Raw genomic sequence first — 22,543 nt, 5'->3', positions numbered from 1 at the left:
ATATATAGAAAAATGAGTGGAGCCGATGTCTCCCTGTTCTAGAAGACGTGTTCAAGCAATCTGCCTGCCATTCAAAATCTTCCCAAATCTGCCCCCTACTTACCTGTGTCTCTTTCACAAATGTCCTGAATCAGCTGAATTATTTCACTTATAATCTCTTGAATGCTATTTCTTACTTCCTCCACCTCTAAGGCTTTTTTTTTCCCCTTTCCCCTCAAGTTTTTCAGTCATAGGATGAGTTTCTCTTTTTAGCTCTCTCATGCCTGCTGAATTGCTGGCCGTTCAAAACCATCCATGTCACATGCGAACTTCCCTAAAAAAATCCTTTTATCTTCTAAATCCTGCCTCTGCCTTTAAAACATAGCATCTTATACAGCTTAATTAACTTCTACTGACATGTTGTTGCCATTATATTTGTGCATTATTATTTTTGCTTTTCCTTCAGATTGTGAAGCCCTGTAGCAGTAGGGACCATGATTTACAGACATCTTTGAATCATATTCAGCACTAGTATACTGTCCTGTACATAGTAACTATTCATTATACAGTAGTTGAATGGATGTTGAATGAATTTATGGTTTTGCTTTAGAAGTAGAAGATAGGGTGGCAACCCGGCTATAAAATATGAAATGAAATGTGTTTTTCCAATAAATAAATGTCAAGAATAAACGAAGGGAGGACTGTTACAGACATAATAATTAAAAGTGATGTCTGAATCATGTTTGGATGTTATTTGACCAAACTAACTACAAAGGAACATCTTTGACATAATTGGAGAAATGTGCATATAGAATAGGTACTGGATGATATTAAGGAGACATGATATGACAGAAGTGTGTTCATTATGTCAGAAACAGATTTTTAAAGATAGAAATGTGGGGCACCTGGGTGGTTCAGTTGGTTAAGTGTCTGACTCTTGGTTTAGGCTCAGGTCATGATCTCATGGTTCGCGAGATCAAGCCCTGTGTTTGGGCTCCATGCTGACAATGCAGAGCCTGCTTGGGATCCTCTCTCTCCCTCTCTCTCTGCTCCTCCCCTGCTTGAGCATATGCTGTCTCTCTCAAAATAAATTAATAAACTTAAATAAAATAAAATATTGTAATAAAAAAGTACTAGAGATAATGAAAGAGTTGGCACCAATTGGCAAAAAATATTGATAATTATTGAAGCAGAGTGAAGGCTACATTGTGTTCACTATACAATATCACTCTAGTTCAGTGTAAGTGTAAATGTTTCCACTGAAAGTTCAAATAGATATATAAAGTTCTATAGAAGAACCATAGGAAAGCAATCTTTCATTTTATATATTTATTCTAAGGGACTCCAGTGGCTTGTCTAAAATTTCATTTTACAATGTTTAACCCAACACTTAGGAGCCAACCGAACATGTGAAAACATTGCACTAGTAACACAATGTCCTACTCCTTTGGATGGCACAGAAGACTATGGGGAGCTTAGTAAGTCAGTCTGGCATTTTATCCTTCTCTAAGGACCCCCTTTTTATTATTCATAACTATCTGGCTTGAAGAATGTTAGTGTCAACATAATAGCCAGCTGCTGCCCCCAGAGGACTTTACTCTCTTATGCTGAGAATGACCAGCAGCCCTGTAAAAAGCAAAGAATACATTTTTGTCTTTGCTGGCTGAACTGGATCCAGTCACCCTTAATGTCATGGAAGAGAAATGATAAGAAAACTTTTCTTTAACAGACATACGAGGGATCAGGTAAGTCGATACAGAAGCTGTGGACATTACCAAGTAGCAGATCCTGTAGACAGATGGCAAAGACAGAACACATATGAATGTGTGATTTGAACACTAGACTTGGTGTTGTCAAGTCTTTCTCTCATACTCATTCTTGTCTTTCCATCTTTGTTGCCACTCTCCGAAACAAGCTCCTCTTTACAACTCCTTCAGGTGATGATACAAAAGCTGCTAACCTTATCTCCAAAAGCATGCCCAAACCACCCCCAAAAGCATAAAACCTGTTAGAATCTTGTGCTTGATAAAGAAACCCAGCTTCCAAATAAGTCCTTCAGCCTTCCAGCTTTCAATCACCAACATGCCCTTCTTTCTATTGACAGCTACGCACCTCCATTTTCCTGGGGGCTACTTCAACATCTTTCCTGGTGGTCTTTTGGCTTCTAATCTTTTCCTCTTCAACACACACTATCAGATGGTTCTAGATTAGGCTTCCTAAAATATGGCACTTAGACCAGTCTCATGTTCAAAAGCTAGCAGTGGCTTATAAATGTTATCACAAAGTCCACTTCCATTCACTCAGCATTTCAGGCCTCACAAATGTGTCTGGAGTCTACTTTTAAGCACTTGAAACTGTAAATCAACAGAACAAATTGCACTTCCCTGAAAATACTCTACCTTTGGGTCTCCACTCTTAGGCTTATAAATGTTGTAATTACATAAAACCTCTCTTTCTATACATTTCAGCTTAAGACCCTCCAAATCTTCTTTCATCTTCCTATAGAACTTTAGTCCTTCTTGTCTCTGTCAGACTCCACCTCTTTCTCTGTAAGGTTCTTCCAGCTCTTCATGTGTATCTTTCTTGGACTATTTCTTCTCACTGGTATTGCAACATGGTATGAGCCTCACTTTTTTAATCAACCCTAAGTTTGTTTTTTTAATGCTTATTTATTTTTGAGAGAGAGAGAGAGAGAGGGAGAGAGACAGAGAAAGAGAGAGACACAGCACGAGTGGGGAAGGGGCAGAGAGAGAGGGAAACACAGAATCCAAAGCAGGCTCCAGGCTCTGAGCTGTCAGCAAAGAGCCTGAAGCGGGGCTCAAACTCAGGAATGGTGATATCATGACCTGAGCCAAAGTCGGATGCTTAACCGACTAAGCCACTTAGGACCCCCTCCAATCAACCCTAAGATTTTAAGAACACAACTTATTCATTTCACCTTTGTATCCCTAGTCTCTGGCACAATGCTCTGTGCTTAGGATATGTTTAGTAAATATTGGTTAAAGGGCTGGTAGAAAGAATACTAAAAATTCTATGCAAAGATAGAGATCAAGGCAAAGCAGTGTTTCCACATGTTTAAATATTAAGGTGTTTAAATTCTAATTATTAAATAAATTATTGCCATTTATTCGAGGCTGTAACAGTCATTAGTTTAAGTGCATCTTTACATTGTTACATTTAATCCTCTTGGTTTAATAACTTGCTGGATGAGAAATGTGAGACTTGGAGAGATTAAGTAACTGATCTATACATGGTCTATCTGATTCAAAATCAGGTCTGTTTGAAGTCAAGCCTAGTCACTTTTCTATTATTATGTCTGGGAAGTCCTAGGGTTTAGCAGATATAACTCAAAGGATGCCTTAAGAGATTAAAAAAAAAAAGACTCATACAGAAGATATTCCCTTTACCTATCCCTTACTTCAATAACAGAAGATTTTGTTTTTTGCAGTGAATTTTTTTAGTTTTTATTTTTATCTGCAAGGAGGGACATACACTTTCTCATTTTCACTAATTCCTTTGTTAACTATTGTCTTATATACTTAAGGATTTCATATAGTTAATTTGTTTGGAGGCACTGAAATATATAACCCCTCACATAATGTAACAAGTTGCATTTGCTTCCCCAGAGCAGGCGTGTCATCAGCCTATGTGTGTTTAAACCGTACCATCATATTCTAACATCTATGTTCTAATCCACTTTTGCATCGTTCTCAGAACCAATTTGTAAGTCCTGTAAGAAAATCAATTTCATTACTTGACATTCTCAATTTCATTTTGCTACAAATAGTTTTAATTCTTTGCAGAAATTCTTCAATTCTGAAAGGATGAGGACAATCATGAGGATACTTAAGATGTGGTTTTCAATTTATTTATTTATTTATTTATTTGTATTTTTTATCTTTATCTAAAAACTTTTTTTTAATATTTATTTTTGAGAGAGAGAGACAGATAGAGTGTGAGCTGGGGAGGGGCAGAGAGAGAGAGAGAGAGAGACAGAATTAGAAGCAGTCTCCAGGCTCTGCTTCAGCACAGAGCTTGATGCGGGGCTGGAACCCATGAGCTGTGAGATCAAGACCTGAGCCGAAGTTGGACACCCAACCAACTGAGCCACATGGGTGCCCCAAGATGTATTTTTAAAGCCAGCTCCCCAAAGGAATTTAAAAAATTATTTGGGTGATGCATGGCTCCCCAAGGTGGGCACTTAAAAGATAGTTCATTTAAATGTGTAAATTCTGGTGTGTGTGTATTGTGATCTGTATACATACAGACATATATGTGTTTTTGATATATATATATGTATATATATATATATATCGTTAGAACTTATATTAACTACTACTGTATCAGACATTTCAAAAATTTTAAAAAGATATTTCTTGTAGGGATGAAGGTGATAGGAAAGATTTCTTGAAGGAAATGTATTTGAATAAGTAGTCCATGGAGCTCTGGCATGGGAGACGGATAGCCTTAGGATTTGGCATAGCATTTCCTGGAATGCAATTGTATGTGGAAGGGGGTGGTAGTGAGATGGGTGGTCAGATGTGTTGGGAAAACTACATGCCTCTCTTGGAGGCTTATGGAGCATAATATTAAAGGCTCAGAAATATTAGTCAGAAAAAAAAAGTTTAGCTTTATGTTTCCAACTCATGTGATAATGGATCACCCTTACTTTCTCTATATAACCTCTGATAACACCCCCATTTCCCATGTCAATAGAACTGCTTTTTAGGCTGATGATTATGATGGTGGTAGCACTCATATTTCTTCCAGGAAACACATATTTTGTGTGTGTGTGCCTTGGACAGTTTAACATCTACAAGTTGTATGATTATGGAAAATTATTTAATCTCTCTGAGCCTAAATCTCCTGATTTGTAAAACAGAGATAGTATAACAGCTATTCTTAAAGTTGCTGAGAGGATTAAATGAGTCAGTCCCTGTAAAGTGCTTGGAGCCATGTTTAGTTGCTCAGTAATGGCATGATCTTGTCAATTCCCTAGCCTGCAAGAAAGCATTCATGTTTCCACACAGTGGCAGTTTTTCCTTTTGGTAGTTTCCAGTTACAGGAATGTTATATAAATGAGCACACAGTGCTGTAGATAGAGGTATGTTTTTCCATAATGAACAATAAATAAACGCTTGGAGCAGCAGGTGCAGTATAATAGTTTGTGTTTAGAGAGCACTTTTAGATTTAAACAAAGTAGGTAGGGCCAAAAAAAAAGAAAAAGAAAAAAGAAAAAAAGAATACACAAACTCCTCACCTCGACAGGACCATTTATTATATTAGAAAAAATTTATAGGAGTGCCTGGGTGGCGTAGTCTGTTAAGCTTCTGACTTCAGCTCGGGTCATGATCTCCCAGTTGGTGAGTTTGAACCTCGCATCAGGCTCTGTGCTGACAGCTCAGAGCCTGGAGCCTGCTTCTAATTCTGCCCTCCCCCCGCCCCTCTCATGCTCTGTCTCTCAAAAATAAATAACTAGTAACAAAAAAAGTTATATGGGCATTATTATTGGTATGCAGATGTAAAGCACTGGGGAATTGTAGAAAGAGGCCTCAGTATATATTATTGATCTGTCCATCATTAAGAAGATAATTATTCTGATTTCCTGAGCTTACAAAGTTGTAAAGGCTATGGTCTTTGTACTTTGGCTTTTGCCTGTGTTCAGAACAGTCCCTGAGGTTCCTTGACGATCACAATACCAGAAAAACACCTTCCAGGAAAACACACTTCATCACCTATGCAATCAGAAAGATTTATTAGGTATTTGGACTCTTTTGTATCTAACTTTTATCAGGAAAAAGCTCGTAGAAAACGAGTATATATATATGGTATATATTCAAATGTACAACTTCTAATCTTCATAACCTCTAATAGCATAGGTCTAAGGATAAAATCAGATTACCGAGAAATGATTGTGAAAGTATCCTATAGATGCTAAAACATTATGAAAATATGTTTACTGGTAGCAACAATAATAAATTAGTGTGTGGGATTTTCATACTTAGGTCTAAGTTTTACTTATTTTATATCTCAAAGGAGGTACCAACCTCAGTCAGTATTTTCACCAACAGATATCAATAAGTCAATAAAACATAATGTTTATATAAGTTAACATGTAATTATCTACAGTTATATATAATCATAATTACATAAGTTAAATACTGAATTCTAAAACATTTGCTAACCATTTCTCCCTGACATAGAAATTAATTCAGTTCCGTTTTTAGTTGTGACACATAGAGCTTTTAAAAATCATTTATAAGACACACTTTTTAAATTTTGAAATCAGGGTGCTTCTCATAATCAATATCCAAAAAGTTGCTGATTATTTATTTTTTTTACTGAAAAGCTTTCATTAACTGTGTCTTACAACTGATTCTGTTTCATAGTTCAGGAAGTAGAGGATATTGTACCACCATGTGTCTAGAGACCTTTTGTGAAGATAAGCGCATATCACTCAATTAGCCTCCATCATCTTTTATGCATTTCATTTATTTATTATTTGCTATGAAGTATTTATGAGTGCTTATTCTACATCATTAAAGGCTGTGATGTGTGTCACAGACTTCTCTAGTATTAGTTTTTGTTTTCACAGGCCAAATTGTGAATGATGTACATGTATCTTAGTAAAAAATATACGGAAGCAATGATCTAATGCCGCCATTGCATTCTGAGACCAGCCTTGCCCCTCTAAATGAGAATCAAAAGCTATGGGAGTGAAATCACAAAAAAGGGGTTCCAATTAAGAGCAGAGAATTATCTCAGAGGTAACTCATATTCAGATCTTATACAAATTGACCTAACATGCCACTTTTCCTTTATTTTAAATTTCATACAAAGAAGCAAAACCGAATTAATAGCATGACATTGTAAGGTATACTTTAAAAAGGCCTTCTGTATTATGCCAGCTTGAGTCTTTGTGAAATTAGCTGCCTTTCTAATTACTTACGATATTTTCATGTTATCCTGTTATCTCTACATAGTCCCTATGGTACAGCACTGGGGAGCCCAGTGTCCCAATATCTTTATGTTAGGGTAAGAGTGGAATCTGACTTTGTAATGAGAAAGAGAAGTGGCCAGTCATACCATCATCATGGAAGCAAAAGATGTCCTAGTGTTCCCCAAACACTTGAAGCCCTCTGCCACCACATTAGCAGCATGATCCTTTCCTATACCCATTCTAATACAGTCAGATTGTGCAATTCATTCATCTGTTCAGTCAGAAAGTCTGTATTTTGTACTGTCAGGTGGTGTGGTAGATCCTTGGAATTTAGAGATGAACACACATTCTGCCTCAAGGACAGCCTCATGTGGAGACAAATACTAACCAAGAATATGTGGTATAGCAGAAATATAGAAAAACCACAGGAGCAGAGAAGAGGGTGGTCATTCCAATGCAGCTTGGCTTGATGGGGGAAGAGACAGGGTTTTTCCTGAAGGAGCCAGTGTCTGGCCTGAGTGATACAGTATGAGTAGGAATTAACCAAGTGGTTATATTTGCATGCTTTTCCTCTTTACTAGATCTCACATTCTGAAACTTCAGATTTACTCCTGAACCCTCCTGCCTTATTTCTGTATACTCCTCTTGAGGTAGTATCATTGACACTCGGAGGCCTTTACTGCCATCTCTATGCTACTTATATCCAGGGAGACATCTGAGGACACATCTTTCCTTGGAGCTTTAGGGGGTATTCAAGGATTTTGTGGCTGATCAAGGAAAAAGATGTGACCACAAGGTGGCAGTAGCACTCACAAACTTTATTGGGAGCTGCTTTGGTAAGTTCTTTGGGAAAATCCCGCACACCAGGGGTCTGTCCACTGATGTTGGCCCAGGGCTGCTGCTCAGAAGGGGAGGAGGACAGGGGAAGTCCTGGGGGGGGGGGGGGTTGGAGAGGGGGCTTCTGTATGTAGGCACTGTGGCTCAGCAGCCTGGCAGGCAGTCTTTGGGTCAGAGAGCTCAGAAGGGCAGCCAGGGTTGGAGTTTCCATGGCCCTGGGGTCATCTAGTGCTAGCAGATATGGGATGAAATTTTACAGGGGAATGCAAAAACAGGGAGGCTCTAAATGGCTAAAAAAATCTTCTTGTTTGGCCTATTTTAAAAATAAATGGATGTGTAAAAATTTGATTTTGTCTCTGGCGGGCTTTTGAGCTAATGGGTCTCAGCCTGCAGTGAAGAAATAAATGACCTAGGGGCCATCTCTGGCTCATTTATATATAACAGCTTCACATCAATATAATCAAATGCTTATTTAACATCTCCATTGGGGTGTCATGAAGGTATCATGAAATTGACCCAATCAAGATGGAACTCCTCGTACTTCTTTAGTTTTTCCTTTTCAGTAAATGGAGCTATCAGGAAGATAGAAAGTTAGAAGCAGAAAGCAGAAAGTTAAGAGTCATACATGGTTCCTGTCTTTCCAGTCTCATCAAGTTTTGTCATTTCTACCTCCTAAGCATCTCTCATAATTTAGTCATCTACATCTCCATTGACAGATCTCCAGTCTAAGCTAGAAATCTCTCTTGCTTGGATTACTCTAATACTCTGCTAGATCGTCTTCTTATTTTTACTGATATCCCCTTTCGATGAATTCTCCATACAGCAAGCAGGATTATTTTGAAACATAGATCCTGCTTACCCTAGCTCCTTGTTTATATACCTTTTAGCAGTGTCCGGAGAATGTCCCAATCTGAAAACCCTGAGTGATCTCACCTTTACTTGCCTTCCTAGCTCTTGTCACACCATTGCTTCCCATTGCTCACTGGTGTCCAGTTACAGACCCACTGACTTGTGCACATTCTTTTTCACACCACAACCTCTGTCCCACTGTTTTTTCTACATGAAATGTGCTCCTCTCCCAGAAATTTGAATGGATGTTACCTTTTCTTCCTTCAGGTGTAGCTTAAATGTCCCTTCCTCATCGAGGCCTCCTGTAATTGCCTCAACATAGCTCTCATCCTCCCCTCTACCCACCTTCATTATTCAATCTCAAGCTCTCCATTTATTTCTGGGGTAACAATGATCTTAATTTATAACTGAGATATTTATAATTGAGATATATCAAACCCTCTCTAGACTCCAGGCTTCATGAAAACAGATACTTTGCCTTGTTCACTGCTTTTGTTTGCTTTTTTTTTTTTGGCTTTTTAAAAGAACTCTAGTTTCTAATATATTGCTTGACACATAATAGAAACTAAATCAATATTTGTTAAATGAAATACATTTTATACTTTCATAAAGAACAAATAAGCAGGGAAAGGTGCAGTCAAGTGGAGAAGGATTTTTTCCTCTTTTTTTTAAGAGCTAAAGGTGTTATTGTATTATGTTATACTGTTAACATGGAAAATTTGATGCCTTTCTTGCTAAGGTAAAGGAATTCAAAGAACTATGGGGAATATGAATTGCCTTTAAATGATTAAGTGTGAAAATCATTGAAGTAAATTACTTGTGAGGCCTTAACAAGGCTGGGGTGTTTTTGTTTGTTTTGTTTTTTGTCTTCATTTTTGTTTTTGTTTTTGCTTTTTGGCTGGGGGTATTACAAAGTAGATTGTGATCAGCTATTCTCCAAATTTTTTAGAACAAGAAACATGAAACAAGAGTAATCTTCATATTTGGTATTTAAGAGTTATATAAAGGGACATTTTCTATCAGGAGTAAGAATTAAAGAAAAACTGCTCAAGAGGACATAACAAAACCTTAAGAATTCTTTCTAGCATGCCATTTTATACCTCTAATGCATCTATGGCTATCTTCCCTTTTATACTTACTGTTACTTATATGTACATTCTCTCTTTTTTTCCTTACTCAGTCTTAGTGGGAATTAATCCCTTCTGTATTAGAAGTAAACCTGCTTTAATTTGGAATTGTTCACAAAAACAGTAATACAAAAACTAAGAATATGATTAGTGAGCATTTACTGTGTGTCTACTATGTGCCAGGCATTATGCTAAGGGCTTTACATGTTCTAACTTATTTAATCCAGTAAGTAGCCCTATGAGTTAGGTGTTATTATAATCTCCATTTTGCAGATGAGGAAACAGAAACAAAGCAAGGTTACCTACTTGCCTGTGATCTCACTGTTAGGAAATAGTGGACCCAGGACTTGAAATCAGGCAGTCGGGCTCACTGTCCTTGTTGTCAAAAACCATACCCTGCTGCTTACTCCTGTAATTATGTCCTGCTCTTTCTTTTTAGTGATCAGAAATTTAGGTAGGGGAATGGGGTGCACATAGTATCGATATATCCTTAAGATATCAGGACTGTGCTCATAGAGAGGAAACAGAAGGCTGCCGTGGTAAATGTAGGAATGTCCAATTCGTTTTTGTTACGCTATTTGGAAACTGTTAACTTTTTGCTGAAATATTTGTTTTTATTAGTGGGAAGCACCAACAGTGAGCAGCAAAGACTTTCTTGTCTTCCTCTTTCTTCTTTCCAGATAAAAACAAACTGAGAAGTCTGGGAGGCTCTTTCTTGGAGGAGACATTATTGCAAGTCTGTGAAATTTTGGAGTAGAGAGAAGAACATTGACTCCTTTTCTATGCTTCCATTTCTTTCCTCCTTTCACTTTTTGGCCAGTACAATGTAAGATCTGATGTGATGAAAGTTGGAAAGAATTCTTTGCTCTCATAGCTTCATTCATTCACATGTTATTTATTCAACAAATATTTCTGAGTATGTACTATGTGCCAGGCTCTGTGTTAGGCTTGGGTGTTAAGTGGTGAAGCAAATCATGGTGAAGAAAACCTGTAGAGGGAAAGAGAAAAATGAAAACATAACACACACATGTATACACCAACACAAATGGTTTTTTTTTGGTGTATATTACTTACACATATACATGCTTATACTTACATCTATATTTTACACATTTGTATAAATCTAACTTGTTTACTTTATGTGCTTATTCTACATATACTTTATAAACATATACATATATATGTACATATGTATATATGCTTATGTATGTATCTCTATATATGTATATATAGCTAGATACAAATTATCCTAAGTGCTATGAAAGAAATGAACAGGTTCCTTGACAGAGAACCAGTTATGGATTGTGGGAACTACTAGAAGGGCATGGTGAGTCCTTAGGGGGGAAGTAGCTTAGGGATATAAGGCTTTAAAGAAAAGTGGCAAAGGGGGTCTTGTCCCCCTGCTGCCCAGCCTAGTCCACAGACTCTCTGACCTGGAATAATGGAACAGCTCAGAGCTGTGTTCTGTGTGGTTGACCAAATGCCCATGGCTGTAACACACCGACATGTTCATTTGACAAGGAACTAAAAATACTAGCACAGATACTGGTGAAATCGAGAAGACATTTAGTTCATAAGCCTATGTTGTGAACATGCTGTGAGGACCTATAAAAGAAAAGTACCTCTGACCACAAAGATCTGAGTCTAATTGGGTAGAATAAACAGATGCATGAGGAATGGCACCAGAGGCAATGGACCAAAATGTGCAAAGAGAGCCATTATAAATGGAAGAAACAGAGCATGGCTGAGCTCATCCTTTTCAAAGGAAATGAGTTAGAGGCATGGCATTTATTTTATTGATGGTGGAGGCAGTGGGAATATAGTTAGTTGGACACTGAAAATTAGGGCTTAAATTTAGGAAGCCAAACACAGAGGATGCAACTTCTACTGAAGGAGACTGTAAACAAGGCAAAGATTTGAGAAGCTCCGTTCCAAACTTGTTACAGTACTTGTGTGCCTGTTTCCCTATTTATCAATGTTGCTTATTGATAAAACACAGCACTTCCATATGTGGGGCACAAACACCAGGCAATTTGTGGAATAATCAGTGTCTCTTCTGTTTGTTAGTAAAATATTCCTAGTACAAAAACGAAACAAACGTTTCATCCCATGATTCTAAAGTTAATTTTTGTCCCGCGTGAGAGGCCTTGGAACTTTCAGCAACAGTTCAACAAATCTATTTTTGAATAATCCCTGAGTGCCAAGGAAGTTATGGAGCAGCAGGACTACAAAGAGGAAACATAGTTCTTTCATTTTGGAGCTTAAAGGCTAACCCAAGACAGAGAGACACAGGCATATATATATCATACAGTGCAGTCTGGGGACCCGAACAAGGGACAACCAGCGTCACCCTGATGATGTGTAGGAAAGTTTAGAGAACACTCCTAGAAAGATGGTTATTTGAGAATTGATAACACAAGAAAATAGGAGGAAGGAGGGTCCTTTCAGGATGGGGGAGAAGTGTGACGATGCAGTAGGATGAAGTGTAGGAAAAACATGAAAAGCCTTTATAAAATATTATTTTTAGAAACTCAGCATTAAGGTATGTTTCAATGTTCAAGTCCAAACTAATTTTAGCAAATGCACGGGATGTACAACCCTAGTTTGATACTTTTGGATTGAGATGATATTCATAGAGCTAATTTAAACTCCTTAAAACCATTTTAAGATACAGAGTTGTTGTGTGACCCAAACTTCCTTTCATGGAAAGAAAGAAGAGGGGCAGAGTTTTAGAATAACAACAGCTGATAGATCCTAGTCCAATCTCGTCATTCTTTTTCAAATATTTATTTACTTTTTTTATTATTGGGCGAGTGCAAGCAGGGGAGGGGCAGAGGAAGAGGGGGACAGAGGATCTGAAGCAGGCTCTGTGCTGACAGCAGCGAGCCGATGCAGGGCTGAAACTCAAGAACCACGAGATCATGACCTGAGCCAAGGTCAGATGCTCAACTGACTGAGCCACACAGATACCCCTCCAGTCTTGTTGTTCTTATATGCGGAAATAATCTGCGGATTCTGGCATCCTTTTCGACTTTCTTTGAAAGGTATTAACATTTGTGAGAATCACAACCGATAGGTGAACTTGCAAGGTGTGGCCAGAAAAAGGGGTCAGACTAGGCTGACAAGTGTAATGGCTGAGAGTCTTGTGACACTGAGGTTAAAAGAAACAAGGAAACATACTTTTTCTCTGCCTCCGTCTCAGGGATACAGCAGCATAGAGCAGGCTCCAGGTAAGATTTATCATGTAACTAAGGGGAAGAGCTGCAAAGGGAACAGTGATTGCAAGAGTTCATGCTCAAGAAGGACCTCTGAGATCTTCATGATGAGTACAGAGGAACTGTACTTCCCACAGTGTTATTTGCCTAAGAATTCAGTTGACCAGGTTGCCTTTGTTAGATCTTGGGTCAGTCGGGGTCCAGTCAAGGAAAATGGGATCTACCTGTGATATTCATTAAATGAAGGATTCAAATGTAGGGAACTGATTAAAACATGAAGCAGGTGATAAAAGAGACAGAAGAAGGGAGGGAGGGAGGGGGGGGTGGGTGATGGGTATTGAGGAGGGCACCTTTTGGGATGAGCACTGGGTGTTGTATGGAAACCATTTTGACAATAAATTTCATATATTGAAAAAAAAATAACAGAGCATTACAGATGAATTAAAAAAAAAGAGAGACAGAAGAAGCCAACCAGAGAAAAGTGAGGCAACAGGAATGAGCTGTAACCAACCCTAGCTTCAGGGACACAGGTTAAGAACAGGCTGCTGTAAGGCAGGAGGCATGGGTTACCCAGGTAAGAACTGGAACCGTGGCAGGCTTCGTTGTTGGGAGGCGGGCATGGAAGAGACACAGCTGCTGCCTGAGAAGGTGCAGGAGACCAACGATGTTGAGAGAAGGGCCCTGACTGCTCCCTTCTTCCCCGTCTCCTGTGTCCTCCCAGTGTCCCCATCCTCAAGTCTCACTGGCAGAAGCCAGCTACAGTTCCCCTGAGACTGCCCTCTGGGAAGGGAAGCCTCAGGGGTCAGAATTTCCTGTCCCCTAGTGAGCCAGAGAGAGGGCTCTCTCAAAACCACTCAAGACGCCATCAAGAGAGTTAAGTTCTAGAAATCACGGGACTATCTTGCTGACAAAAGGAAGCCTTCACTCCAAAGAATGGGTTCTTAGAAGTTTTGAGTATAAGAAAAAAAATGTTTAAAACATGTTTCCTCTTTCTCTGCTTTTCGTGGATAGAAGGTCAGCATAACATCAGAACATCTGCATGCACACCCCTAAACTTAGTTCTAATTTGGCAAAAACACTCATCAGTAAAGAATGCTCATTTTTTTTTCCTCTAAAAGAAATTGCATTTTAATGTCCTATTTTGTAAAACTTAGCCCACATTGAAGATTTTCTGTTTGTTGTGCTAGTACATTCTACAAATCAGAAAATCCCTGAATTATCAAACAAAGGCTTATTTGCCTAAATTACCATGCTGGCCTGACACTGAGATGTGGGGTTTGTTTTGAGTCTTTGCACATTTAGTGACCTGCGGTATTTTGATAAATGCCATTGCCTAGAACTATTCAGTAGGAGGTTTGGGCACCATCTGTGTTTGTTTCTGTAGGAGCAGTAACTGCCTAGAGAAAAATCTGATGCTCATTTCAAAGATGCAGTATAAACAAAATTCAAGATGATGGCTTTAACATAATTATTCCACCTTTCATTTACATAGTACTTTATGCATTTCAAAGTGATTTGATATGCTTTCATTTAACAGATCTTCACAGAACTTACGGAAGTTAGATATGGGCTTCTAAAACATGTAAAAGCTCAACAAGGAAAATAACACTGAAAATAGGCAGTCTTTTCAGAGAAGACTATAAAATATCATATAGTTTCATCTCCTGCTGATGGTAATAGAAAATACTTATTGAGCACCTACATTCCCTGTGCCAGGAACTTTAAAAATGCATCACATAGATTAACTCATTTAATCATCAGAACAATCCTATGACGTAGGCATTATTATATTCTTATTTTAAGGAGAGAGGGACTAAAAGAGATAGGGAGGTTAACTGACATAATAAGAGATATGAGCCTTAGCAGTGTAACAAAATACTGTCTTTCTTAAGCAGTGGTTTTTTAAATATACACCTAGCAAGCAGTGTTCTTAATTACAGACATACATTTATATTGGGTTTCTTCTTTCAAATTGTGCAAGTAACTCAACAGTGTGCTGCTAAACTGGCTTTTCTTTCTGCCAAAGAAAAAACAAAGCCGTGATTTGTAGCATGCTATGGTTTGAATGTTTGTTCTGCCCCCCACCCCCTAAATTCATGTATTAGAATCCTAACACCCATGTGATGGTGTTAGAAGGTGGGGCCCTCATGAAGGGGAATGATGATCTTATAAAAGAGATTTCACAGAGCTCCCTAGCCCTTCCGCCATGTGAGGATAGAAGTCTGCAGTCTGGAAGAGGGCCCTCACACAACCATGCTGGCCCCCTAATCTCAGATGCCCAAGCTATGGAACTGAGAGAAATTAATTTCTGTTGTTTAAAAGCACCAAGTCTGTGGTGTTTTTTAAAAGAACAACCTGAATGGATTGAACTAAGACAAAGCCCTGGACAATTTCCATTGTATAGGTAGTCCCACCGGAGTCCACTTGACTACCAAAGTGAAGTCACTGAAGAGATGCACATATTTGGATCATTGGCATATGGGTCCAGCATCCCAGGGGCTGACTGAAATTACTGTTGTACTCAAGACGACATGTAGGCTATGGATGTGATGATCCACTCTTGAAATGTTCTTAAAACACAAATTCATTTTATTTTCAGCTGTTTTATGCAACTCAATATGAATTAAACTGTTTTAGATATGTTCACATTCAATCACTGCTTATAATGAATTTTGTAATCATGTTTATGCTGGAATGTTTTTCGCCGATGATAATCAGGCTTGTCTGGGATGAGGCAGTCATGTGGCAGCTGGAGAGGGGAGAGGAGAGGCCGAAAAAGTGCAGCTATTTATATGATGATCAGTAGATATATACCTTGAGCCAGGTACCAGTCATTTTTCAAACCACAGATCCTTAGGTTATTTTGCAGTCAGTATGGTTACTAAGAGTCCAGTTAGCAATCTGGAAGTTCTGGGTTTGGGTTAACCTAAGAATTCCATGTGTCTATTACAGAATATAGTCACCTCAAGAGTCCATCTAATGGTCCTTTAAGGAAGAGTGGCCATTTGTTAAAGCCCCTCTAGCCTAGAGCCATGTCTGAACCAGAAAGAATGGGGATGGACAATCAGGACTTCCCTTGGGTGGTACCAAGGCTGAGCTCACAGCCATCCTGTTCTGTGAGAGCTGCTTCTACCCAAGCTCCTCCTTCTGGATCCTACCTGTCCCTTCTCTAATACCAAAAATAAATATCTGCCCTTATTGTCACAGCTGTCTCACGTTAAAAATGTTTTACAAATACATGTCCACAACTAAACACCATGTAATGCCTTCACTTTCCTTTTTATTCTCCAAAACATACATGAATAATAAATTAAAAGCTTTGTCATCATGTCACCATATTCTTTTCTCATCTGTGTTTTGTTTTCTGTTTATTCTTTCTTCTTTCTGTTATTTTCTCCCCTAGGAAACTGTTTCCAAAAGTATTATAAAATTCCACTGGGGGAATATAAATATCTTCTTTATATTTATATATTTATATATTTATATATATATATGTAAAACAATAACAACATTACTAACAAAATGCTACGAAAACTTGGCATGTTTGGTGTTGGGAAGATGCGATGCAGCAACATAAAGTTTCTAAGTGATCTTTATGGCAGTCACTCCTTTAAAACAATTAACACCCCAAACCACATCAATGGCAAAGCAACCCTATTCTACAAAAAAGCAGGTCTGCAGAAAGCTTGGGAAAGCTTGTAAAGGCTCGCTCCTTCCCACTGACAGGTTTGGCAATTTTGTCCTCCGTGGAGAGCCTGGTCTGAAAATAGGGGTTTACCAGTTGTTCTGGGTAGAAACATACATGGACAATGCCTCCTGCTGCTAAGATGCTTAGCAACTCTTTTGCCTTTTCCACTTTTCTTCTTTTCCTTCCATCTTTTTAATTGCTAAAGAAAAAGCCTAAAAGCTTACTCTTAAAAAGTATCGATTGTTGAAAGTCTTTGCCAGATCACTGGTTCTGGGTCGAGAAACAAAATACCAAACTAACCAAAACCTTCATAGATCAAATGCTTGATCCTTCAAGTGGAGAATATTGGAATTTTCCCCACAAACAAGGTGGAATGAATAAACTGAGTAAACCTAAATACCTCACTCATTCAATAGACAAATATATGTTATAGGCATATTTCAGATACCAATGTCTATGATAAAGATTTAAGAATTCATATTTCAATAAAATATAGATTTTATCCTTGGCAGTTTGCAGTCTAAACTGCATTTACTAATTATGACAAAAATTATTTATTAAAGGTAGCATAATCTATAATCTCTATACATATATATATATATATATATGTATACCTTTCTCATTCTCTCTCTCTCTCTCTATATATATACATATATATATATATAATATCAATACCTAATCCATAATAATATACAAGCTTTCAAGCAAGACTTTAAACCTGAATTTCATATCAGAAGATAATGGAACATTTCCAGGTGTTACAAATTGTATCATCTCTTCCAAAGTAATCCAATAGGAATCTCAAATGCAGGAAGAAAACTTTAAAGGCAAGATTTCATTTTGAGCTAAGAGTAAAAGAAAAAAAAGTTCCGGTTTACCTACCTTCTGTCCATATCTGACTTTTCATCCAAATCTCACCTCTTCTATGAAGCCATCTTTTAAAATCCCAGCCCAGATTAACCTCTTCTTTCTTAAGCTGCATAATTAACATATTAATATGTTCCACATATATTTTAATCAGTGGTTGTTATTCATAGTCACTTCAGAATCACCTGCAGAGTTTAAAAAATACACATTTCCAGGCTCCAACCTCAGAAACGTATTAAATCAATGCAAATATGGTCCGGGCATTTGTATTTTTAAAGCACACCACACATAATGTACTCCCAGTTAAGAAACACTGTTCAAATTACACTATATGATTTGGTATTTTATAATAGCATATAATCCATATAATCCATATTTATACATTTATATTCTTAAATCCCCAAGTGAATTTTAAGCATCTTCTGGGTATAGGCACAGACTTCTATTTACTTTGTTCTCTGCAGCACACAGAACCTATTCTGCATGAGGAAGAATTTCTACTTCTTTTCTGAAAAAGGAATTTCCTTGCAACAACCTCTATATAATACGCTCATATCTGCTTTTCTATTCATATTCTTTACACAGTGGTGGAACAAAATTGATTATAAGCAAATATTATTTATTCATCTTTATTTAATATTGGCCTTCAGAAAAGTGTCTGAATTAGGGCAAGCCCTAGAGAGTTTCATAAAAAGATACTATAATTCTAGTATAGTGGAGTTCAAACTTACATTTGTTCAAATCCAAATCCTCTTCTTATTTGGCCTATGGTGAGGAGAAAAACAAAAGAAACAAGTTTATAAAGTGCATGCCCTTAGTAAGCACTCAATGCATGATAGCTAATATAAATATGAAGGAAGTCTCTTCACCCTCCCCCTCCAAATTTTCTTCAGCATACAGATTTCATGCCTTACAACCTGATAACCAGTTACTACCAGAGACATCTAATCTAGTCATAGAATGTCAGAGTTGGGGAGGCCTGCCGAAATGAAATGATCCCCAATCTTCCTTTTAACCTCTGAACCAATTTAGGGCTCATAGCTAAAGCAATCCATACGCATTTGTGGGGTTGAAATGTTCTGCCTCACAGAGCTATTTAAGAGTCAGAAAACACAAGGAAAACCCTAAGTACAAAAACTAGTCACTGAATAAATAATTGTTATTATCATTAGTATAGTAATAGTAATATCCTGAACTATAACCTAGTTCAGTGCTCTTTTCTTGCATCCTAAAATGCACATTCCTTATAAAAATATAGTTTTATAACATCTAGGAAGAATAATAAATTACAAGTCTTGATAATCTTTGACTGTATTCAGTAAAACCAAGTTACTCATATCAACCAGCAAATAGGAAGACAGTGTACCATCGTCTGGCCTATGTTGTTAAAGAGTCAGACCTTTGTCTAGTTTCAGGTTTGCCCACTATGACAGGAGGCCATGCTATTCAGTCTCTCTGTCTCTGTTTCATCAGCTGTACGATGGGAACGATAAAATATCTCCCTCATTGGGTTGTTGTGAAGAATTCACTCTACATGAAAGCATTTCAGTATTGGACAAATGACAAGCTTCCAATAAAGGTTATTTTATTATTATTAACATTTTTTTATTATTTATAAAGTTAACCATAATTAGTCATCCATACTGGGACACATTTGAGAATGAAAGGTGGTGCTATTAATAATTACACTGGAATAGGGGCGCCTGGGTGGCTCAGTCGGGTTAAGCGTCTGACTTCAGCTCAGGTCACGATCTCACGGTTTGTGAGTCTGAGTCCCGGGTCAGGCCCTGTGCTGACAGCTCAGAGCCTGTAGCCTGCTTTGGATTCTGTGTCTCCCTCTCTCTCTGCCCCTCCGCCACTCGCACTCTGTCTCTGTCTCTCAAAAATGAATAAACGTTAAAAAAAAATAATTACACTGGAACAACAGGCATAAACCAGGGTGCATGGTCACCTTATCTACACTATATTTTCTAGCTGAAAACAAATTCCTAAGGGAGTGTGAGACTGTGCAGAAGAATTTACATGGAACTCTTTGAAAAGACTGTATGTTTGGGTCAGTTTCAAGATGGGCACAAAATAATGCTGCTGCCTTCTCCCAAACTCCTGTGAGACAAAATAGGAGTCACTGATGTTTGCATTGTATTTATAACTTAGCTGAAGAATTTCCTAAAGTCTCTCTGGCTAGGTCAAGGAAAATGCACTTTAATGTTTTTTCTTTTTTAATTTATTTTTTTAATTTTTAATGTTTATTTTTGAGAGAGATCAAGAGACCGAGTGCGAGTGCGGGAGGGGCAGAGAGAGAGAGAAGGAGACACAGAATCCAAAGGAGGCTCCAGGCTCTGAGCTGTCAGCACAGAGCCCGACACAGGGCTTAAACCCACCAGCTGTGAGATTATGACCTGAGCCAAAGTCAGATGTTTAACTGACTGAGCCACCAAGGTGCCCCTTTAAATTTTAATTACTTTCAAGAGAAACCTTCTGAAATCTCTTACCTAGTTTCCTGTCTCATTAAAAAACTATATATACAATGTAATTTATACTCTTGAAACAAATGGCTTTTTTTAAGTTTATTTATTTAAGTAACCTCTACAGCCAAAATGGAGCTTGAACTCAGGATCCTGAGATTAAGAGTTGCATGCTCTTCCAACTGAGCCAGCCAGGCACCTCACAAATTATTTTTTTAATAATAATCATAAAATAAATACAATAAGACAAAAAGGTGGTATTGGGAAGGATGACTAAGGTAACTCTTCAGACACAGGCTCCATAAAGATGTGTCATGTATAGGAGATGACATTTCCTCTCCTCAGGAACTTTCTGTCCCCCATCTCCATATTAACAAAGATTGTGTGACTATTCATCACAAGCTCTCAACAAAATATATTTCCTGATTGATTTTTGTTTTAATTTTATTCTGGGACACAGAAATTCATAGCCTCAAGCTCTGAAGGTATAAGGCACATGAAAATTGTGTACACAAGACAATCAGCATATCACTGCTATGCTGCTACAATGTAGGAAGCCCTAGGTAAAAAAACTAGTCACTGAATAAGTAATTGTTACTATCATTACTATGGTAATAGCAATATCCTGAATTACAACCTAGTTCAATTCAGTGCTCTTGCACCTTAAAACGTACACTCCTTGTAAAAAGAGCTATCATAGCTAGGAAGAATAACAGATTATAACTCATTGAATTATAACATTCATTGAATGTCCCACTTAGCTTCTATCAGATGCAAAGAACTGCTTCATCCATTTAAGCACTTCTTTTTGGGCACATAACAAACTGTTCTGTACCTGTCTTGTAAGCAGAGTGCACAAATGAAATCACAAACAGATGAGGGGGCTCACCTCCATCGTTTAAAACATTGAACTTCAGTGTCAGATTTATTCCTTCTTTTGTTTTCTCTATCATACATCTTCACCTATAGTCCCAGATGAGCAGAACAATTTAAAGCATTATGCAGTCGCACATATAGGCATCTCTAAGGCACTCCCATATGGTATATCAATTCAGTTCATGGCAAATTTAACAGCAGCAGCAGCAGTTGTCAGACATACTCAAAACAAAATAAATTACCCATCCAACCCGTTGTCCTTAAGTGCTTTTTATATTCTGTGTTTTAGAAAACCAGTTTAACTTTAAGCAGCATTGTAGCTATGATCAGTCTCTCCTGAGGAAGTTTCTTATGAGATTGAATGAAGATAATGACAACCATTAGTCATTGCCATTAGCATAAGGCATGAGGCACACTACAATATTTATAAGCAGCTAAGTCATGACAGTAAAAATATGACTTCCTATAACTTGGGCAGGCTTCTAACTATGGCTGACTGCCATTCTGTAAAGTGAAACTGGTCTAAGTCTGGTAGTAGTATATTTAATGGCGTGTTCGTCATAAGACCTAATTGTTTTCCACCACAGGGTATGGAACTTTATGTCCTCTATCAACCAAAAACAAACAGTCATACTGCTTAATGGCTGTTCAATTAATGTTTATGTGCTACTTTTACACCCTGAATTATTTGATGAATAAACTCTAAGAAGCTATTTGAGAACTAAGTTTAATGGAACCTCAACTACAATAAAAAATTCCTAGAATTCTAACAGTAGCTCAAATTATCTAGGCAATATAGAACATATATTGATATTCAAAAATCTTCTACTTGCCTGGTGAAGTGACAGAAAAATCAAACTTTGGAAGGAAATGATCTATGTAGCCTGAGCCTTGCTGCCTTCAAACTGAAGATCAAAATAGGATTAAAATTAAAAATGACCATGTCAGACTAGGTCAAAAGTGAGACGGTTTATTATTCTAAGAAAGGCTCAGCTTTTATATTTCAAGGACTTTCTTACTTTATAACTTTTTACCTGCTAATATTTCTACTTTCCTTACATAAAGACTTAGCAGAAAGTGCCAGTTGATTAAAAATGTGTTAGGTCGGCACCCTCTTTTGTTAGAAGTTTTGTGAAATTACTAAAAAGACACTTTCACTGAAAGATTGGCACTTTAGAATTTATGAGAAAAAGTGATTTCTGACTTTTGTAGTTATTTGGACATAGCAGTGTTATATCGCTCACTTGTTTTTCTTCTGATAAGAGTCCTGATTGGTCTCCAACTCTAGGGCAGTTAATTAATAGTACTCACTATTGTTCCAAATTGGTTGGGCACCATCAGACACAGGAAAAGGAAAGAAAGACAAAAACAACAAAAAACAAGAACCGAGGACATGAAACATATTGCGAATTTCCTTTGCAAATTACAGATCCTTGAACACTACACACAGTATTTGCAAATGCTGATGTATATATTTTAATAGAACTGTGGCTGTCCTCTTCTTCCTGTCCTGTGGTTTAAACAAGGTTCATACACGAGGTTCATAACTACACGAGGTTCATAAACAAGGACATGAGGTTCATAAACAAGGACAAATGAGATGGCAAGTTCAAGAGATGTTAAATGTTCTTGACAACTTCCTACTAAAAACACAAGTGAAAAATGACAAACTTCTCACCTGGTTGATTGAGGATTAAATC

The 22,543-nt window shown here is 37.6% G+C and overlaps 1 protein-coding gene and 1 long non-coding RNA gene across 10 annotated transcripts in view; one reads left to right on the top strand and one right to left on the bottom strand.

The window, feature by feature from the left end:
* The window catches only part of KHDRBS2 (KH RNA binding domain containing, signal transduction associated 2), a 624,340-nt gene that overhangs the window by 8,313 nt on the left and 593,484 nt on the right, over positions 1 to 22,543 (bottom strand). For 4 of the 8 annotated variants that reach the window (XR_008298548.1, XR_008298549.1, XR_008298546.1 and 1 more), the window contains 4 exons: positions 20,857 to 20,930; positions 18,234 to 18,267; positions 17,518 to 17,687; positions 10,039 to 10,720 (listed from right to left, as the gene is read on the bottom strand). The gene's annotated coding sequence lies outside the window, so the exon portion shown is untranslated. Of the gene's footprint in view, positions 1 to 10,038; positions 10,721 to 15,361; positions 15,518 to 17,517; positions 17,688 to 18,233; positions 20,931 to 22,543 lie in introns of all 8 variants that reach the window. The other 4 variants (XR_008298543.1, XR_008298545.1, XR_008298547.1 and 1 more) reach the window with 4 other exon arrangements.
* The window catches only part of LOC128315609 (uncharacterized), a 131,722-nt gene that overhangs the window by 61,102 nt on the left and 48,077 nt on the right, over positions 1 to 22,543 (top strand). The window lies entirely within an intron of this gene.

The sequence above is a fragment of the Acinonyx jubatus genome, chromosome B2, assembly GCF_027475565.1.
Source record: "Acinonyx jubatus isolate Ajub_Pintada_27869175 chromosome B2, VMU_Ajub_asm_v1.0, whole genome shotgun sequence".
In the NCBI taxonomy this organism is placed as follows: Eukaryota; Metazoa; Chordata; class Mammalia; order Carnivora; family Felidae; genus Acinonyx; species Acinonyx jubatus.
Note: the sequence above shows the minus strand (reverse complement) of the source record. Positions and strands in the feature narration are given on the sequence as shown.